The following is a 6,536-nucleotide window of genomic DNA, read 5'->3' on the forward strand; positions in this document are numbered from 1 at the left end:
GCACAAAGCGCTGACAATGTGCGAGCAGGCAAGAAAAATGGTGAAAACGTTTTGTAACAATTCACTCCGCATCAGGGTCAACGCCAGGCTTCAGAGGCGTCAAGGCGTCAGGACGAAGTGGGAGGAGGAGGTGGTGGCGAAGGCGGAGGCGTAATATCAGCAAATAGTAGGCGTGAAAATCGTGAAATAAGTGAAATATTTATTAGCCAGCAGCACATCGGCAGTCACGCGTTCAGAGCACGCGATTAAATTGAAATTACGAGTACCACGAGAGCAGTGGCAGTGGCAGTGGTGCCTTTGCGGCAGTGGCAGGAGGTTATCCAAAGGAATGGGAATAGGTGGGAAAGGTGGGTGGGTGGCAAGAAGAGGGTGTGCGTGCGGGCTGGCGTTAATTTAATCGAATTTATAAGCACCTACGTCTTGATAAGGCAATCAAAAGCACATTCACATTTACTCATGCGCAGCGCCCCCAAGTTATAGAACCAGTCCACAGGAAAAAGTCAGAAAGAACAATCGAAGAATCGTATCCGAGGAGCAACAATGGGGAACACAGCTGAAGCAGTATGTATGAGAGGAACTCGAGAAGGACGACTATGGATAGATGGAGAAGGAGCGGGAGCGGTAGCGGGGGCGGCAGTGGGAACAGTTACATCAATGCCAAGCGCGGGCGTTCATCGATTATGCTTGCTGACTTACATAATTGCATTTTTTTTCCCCATTTCAGCTGTGAGAATGGAGAAAAGAAACACAGTAAAACGAAAACAATAATCGAATGAAAATGTCTTTCCCAAGGCATATACAACTTGTTGATGTCCTTTCCAGGGCTTTAGGGGTTGCATATAATTTTACCAGAAGTGCATATACTTATGTACATATAAACATAGGTTTTTGTATATTTTCGGGGACGCTTAGTGAATTGAAAAGTTGTAAATTTTGTAGGAATCGATTTGGTTGCAAAATTTAAATAAGATTTCTTTCGGTGTATTACAATATCCATGTTCTGCTGCATAACAAAAATTAATACCTAATATTTAAAACGATATCGCATGAAACCAAAACCTAATAAATGTACACATGTGGAAAGTTCATTGACCACTCATTTTCTAATTTTCTAATGTCATATTCCTATTTCCCTCTTCAGCTACCCTTCAGGGTGGGCCTAATGTGACATATTCATTGATAAATTCGAAACACCCTTCGTCACTCGACTAATTAAGTATTATCCATGGCAACCGATAAGCAATAACAACAGCATCAAATGAGAAGAAGGAAAATACGGCAGTTAAAACCATTGAAGCGATTTTAATTGATTTCTCTTCTCTCGAGTTTCGGCATATTTATCAACATTTCATGTTGTGGCCTCCGCCCGCCCGTTTGCGTAACTCATTCAGAATTGATGCCACTGATTTATATATAATCTTAACAAACTAATCTCATCACTGTAGTTCTTCCACCGAAATGGAAGACCCTGCGGTTGGGGGGAGGCAGTACGGCAATTAACACGATTCGACGCGCATACACAAAACACCAAAATGGTAAATACCATAACGGTAAACGGCAAACGGCAAAATGTATCCCAATTCCAATCCCAATCCCAATCCCCAGTCCCAATCCTTTCTCTCTCTCTCAGCTGAGGACGGAGGCTGAAATATTGGCCTAGCGATTTGACATATTGCCAACAAAGGAACTCATTATCTGTGCATTAAAATGGGACAGGACACGACCCGCTCTGGTGGGTAAATGCTCTCTCTCTCTCTCTCTCTCTCTCTCCCCCTATCTATCAGTCCCTCGGTGTGTGTGTGTGTGTGTGTGTTGGTGTATTTGTGTATGCGAGTGTCACGCTTATAAAACACATTTATCATAACTAATCCTTTGGGTTTTTGGCTGCCATGCCCCCTGCCTCCCCCCACCATCAGTGACACCACCAACACCACCGACACCACCACGACTACCGCCAGCACCACCGCTGCTCTGTCACCGATAACACTTTGAATAATAAATAAATACAAACAGCGACACTTTTTGGCAAAGGCAACTGCCAGACAGACGGCCAGACGGACAAACGGCAGGCGATTTTTAATGCAAACGATTATCATATAAGGCAATATAAAAATAAATTGCAGCCCGCAAACAAACCAGGCAAAAATAAAAATACAAGAAATACAAGAAAGGAATTCCAATTTCCGATGCCGAAGCTTTTGCTACTCTTTTAGTTGCATTGTTCCCATAATGGCTTTATTTCTCATGGGTCCTATATGATATTGTGATCCAATCGCAACGGTTTAAGCTTATGTATAGATACAGTATGTGAGATACAGTCGGATAGCTACAAGACCTTAGCAGCTACTTCGCCCAGAAACAGACCCACAGCTATGACAATATCGAATTTCTATAAACATATGTACATATATGCCCTACAAACTTCTACAAATCATAGTACTCTCTGCAAGGGAATAGCAAATAAATAAAACACCACAAGAGCAGAAGGAAATGGGAATGAAAAGGATGCTGGCTAGATGGGTTTGCCTCTTGCCTACTCGCCGATAGGCATCGGACTCTCTAGGCCCGACCAGGACTAGCAGCTGGCAGTGGGCCCAGCTCGGTGCTAATAATACACAGCTAGGGCGACACTTTAGCCCCAAAACGGAGGCCAATTGAGTATCGCCTACATCTCCGTCTACGAATGGGAGCCCAACAACAGCATTACAGCATCAGCCACAGCCTCAGCATCAGCATCAGCATCAGTTCATGCTTTTGTGTCAGCTTCAGTTCTGGTGTTGCCTTTTGGCAGCATTTAAATAAATTTCACACATACAAATGGGTAGGGCTGGGAGGGGAGGATATATACAAGAAGAGGATATATAAAAAATAAGGAGATATATACTAGTAAAGCACGATGCTGGATGCTGGATGCTGGATCCTGGATGCTGTTGCTGTTGGCGACAGCGTTTGGCTTGGCCTGCACTGGTAGCCATTAAAGCCAATTGCCCACAAAATCATGCCCGATATCATAATTGCTCTTCGTGGTTTGTACACCCTATAATCTGTGCGGTTTATGGGTGATATGCATGCATTTTTATTGCATTTGTATTTATATTTATGGGTTTTATCCAAAGCAGAATATAGAACATTGAAAACATATTTTAATACCTTAACGATTGAATAAAATATATCGAATATTGGATTCAAAAAACGGCTAAAAAAGACAAAGATACTGACGAGTATAAATGGAATCTATCCAAACAGTAAAAATGGCTAGAAATAATTTTCAAAAAAGCTTCAGTAAATGTATAAGACCAAGGTCCACGGTTCGTGAAGCCGAAAACTTTAAACAGAGTTTTTTTTGAAACCTTTCCAAATAGGGTATCATCTAGTCTGGCACCCTTCCACTCTGCTCCTGTCGATGTTCAGCATCATTTAGTTAGCGCCAACGGGCGAGGCGATGGCCAAGCTGCGAGCTGGCAGAGTGGTCCTGGGGCTCTTGGCTCATATAAAATATTGTTTATTCAGTCCGAGTGAAATGCAAAGAGGGAGTGGGACAGGACGTGTGTATGGTATGTGTCTGAGGGAGAGAGTAAATCGCAGATGCGATAAATTTGAACACTTGTTGTAGTTGTAGTTGTTGCTGTTGCACAATTTATTAGAAACACATTTTGCGGTTGTGTTGGTTTTTTGCATGCGTTGCCGATGGCCTCCATTAACGTCTCATGGCCCGTTGCCGCTGCAGTTGGGGATTTTTATTGAATTTGCGTTCCGTATTCGTATCCGTATCCGTATTGGCCATGGCAAGCGGCCATGTCCTGTCAGGAAAATAAGTTCAAAAGGCAATTGGGGATGCCCATATTGTCTGTTTTGGGCACTTGACTTCGCGCCAAGTTAATTAACACTAACGGCTTGGGCTGGTTACAGCCAAAAACTAAGCAAAGAATGCTTCTTCTTTCGCTCCTCAAAGTCCTGCTCGTTGTCCTGCTATTAGTTTGCCCTCGTAAACCTCCTTCTAGTTCTCTTCGTAGGTGCCCTCGAAGCCCTCCTCCTTGAATGCTAATGAAACGTTCGTTGCATAAATTTAATTGTTTATCTCCTGTCTGTGCTGGCGGATGGCCAGATCCTGCCAAATGCCTTTTGGCGAGAGTAACATCAGCAGATGGAGACATGGACGGAGACGGAGACTGAGTCGGAGTCGGTGCTGGAGTCATGAGACTTCAGACTGTCATGTGGAACAGTTGGCTTAGATCACAGCATATGGCGCTTAGAGTGTTTGGCAAGTCATTGTCGATGGCTGTGCCGAAGCCATGATGATGACTTTTAAACTTTCTATTAAACTATAACAGCGATGATAGATGAATAATAAAAGCGCAAAATACATAATAAAAAAGTTTTGGCGACAGGCGGCGGCAGAAGCGACAGAAGCGGCAGAATCGGCAGCGGCGGTGGTTCGAGGCTCATGAGTGAAACTTCCGTTTTGGTTCCATCCCGGTTCAAATCGACCAAAAGTTTCTAGCTATATTTGCCCTTCCATTCCGGGTCCGGATCCGGGACTGGGACCGTGACCTGGGACTGACTGCGGGCACTGCAGAGAAAGACAAAGACTGATGCTGCTGCATTTGCGAGTCGAGAGAGAGAGGGAGTGCGTGCCTGGCATAAGTTAGAAGAAGCGTTAAGTAGCATACTTGTGCCATGGCAGATCGAACAGATTGATGAGTTGTTGAAAAATGGCAAACTTAAACATGAAGAAAGCTTGGCGGACGCTGACGAATGAAGATTACCCTCCAATACTAGCCAACCAAACCCAAGGATGCCAAAGTGAAACCTTTCGAAACATAGAAATCGGTTTACTTAATTCTGTTCATAAGAACTATTTAGGGATATATATGTGTATATATTTATATGTGTATGTGTGTATAATCAATCCACAGTCTCTGAATGTCTCTGAAGGATTCTGGCTTTGGTTCTTGGCTTCCTCATAATCGACTATAAGTAGATGCTGGCTTCTCTATTGCATATGCACTGTCTCACGAACTCTATATACCATTTTCGCAAAGAGTACTGGGTGTCAGAACAATTTCGCTTTGCAGCAGGCCCTGGAAATGACTAACGATGAGGCAGTGCGTGCGGGCCTTTGTTTGAACGTTCTCACAAATTTGCTTAGACCATGAGAGAAAAGTTTGAGTAGCAATATGTTATAAATCTTACTTGGTCTTGCACTTTGCTTTAATACCAATATTATCGATCAAGAAATTAAATTAAACCGCATTCGAGAATTCGATGCGATGAACTGCAGCTGTCTCCGACCTCTTCTCGACGACCTACTTCCACCTCCTGGCCGTGATTTGATGATGCAATTTTGAGGTGATTAATACTCCAATTGTTTTCAATCAATTAAATGTTTTCGAACGTTTCTGGCGTTATGCAAATTGTTTTAATCAAAATGTAAATGCAAAAGCGAAAAATTAAAAAATGCCTCCTTTTTTTTGTTTTTTGCTTCTGTAAATATTATTATTACATACTTTCTGCTGGTCCATTTATTTATATTTTGTGGATGCCATTCTCACCCACCCACCTACCCACCCATCATCCTCACTCCCTCTCTGGGTTTTATATAACTTTTTTTTTACTGCTGCATGATAATAAATTTGCATTTAAATCACCGCTACCGCCACCGCCATCGCCAGGAACTCATTTTGTCCAGTTCCACGGAAGGCAATTGGTTGTGGGTTGTCCCGGTTTTTCGGGGCTCGGAGACAAAAGGACCCCTTGGCTGGGCTCGTCCTGCATGCATACCCTCGCATTATTAACCACAAAGTGTCACATGATTTTATTTCGTTTCGTTTACCGTGCATTTCACCTGCAGCTGTCTTTTTGCGGGGTCCTGCCGTCTCGGTCTCGGCCTCGGCCCCAGTCCCGCCCCCGGCCCCGGTCCCGGTCCCCACCTTCCATTATTTTTCGGCTGACTTCTGTCCGATTTTAAGCGCTGATAAGCTCAAAAGGACATTTCCAAGCATAAAATAGCTGTAAGTAGCACTTGTCTAGCGACCTGCCAACTCCTGCCCGACCCCGGGGTCCCCAACCCCGACTCCGACGGCGACTGGGGGTCCGAGTCGCAAGCCCAGACCCACACCAACTCCCAGACCAAGTCCGAGAGGAGTCGCGGCTCCTTAGAATGCACTGCAGTGCAGTTAGCCGAGTGCAGCTGGGACTGCAATCGCCATAAAGTGCGCCGCCGGGCGTCGTCGAGGGCAAAATTGAAGTGCAAATAAAACGCCGAGTAGCGCTGAACCGAACCGAGCCGAGCCGAGGCAGCCAGTACGCGGTATTCATTTCTATACCCGTTAATTGTAAAGTGAATGGGTATGTTGCTTTCATAAAGTATCGGTAGAAAGCAGCGATAAAGTAATCAGAATAATCGATAGCGGTTGAACGATTGAATCTCGGGGAGTATGTGTTATCGGATGGAGAAGCCGAAGCAGATCCAGAACTAGAACGTACATATACATACATACGTACATACATACATACGTATGCCAGAAATACCAAAA

The sequence above is a fragment of the Drosophila miranda genome, chromosome XR, assembly GCF_003369915.1.
Source record: "Drosophila miranda strain MSH22 chromosome XR, D.miranda_PacBio2.1, whole genome shotgun sequence".
Lineage (NCBI taxonomy): Eukaryota > Metazoa > Arthropoda > Insecta > Diptera > Drosophilidae > Drosophila > Drosophila miranda.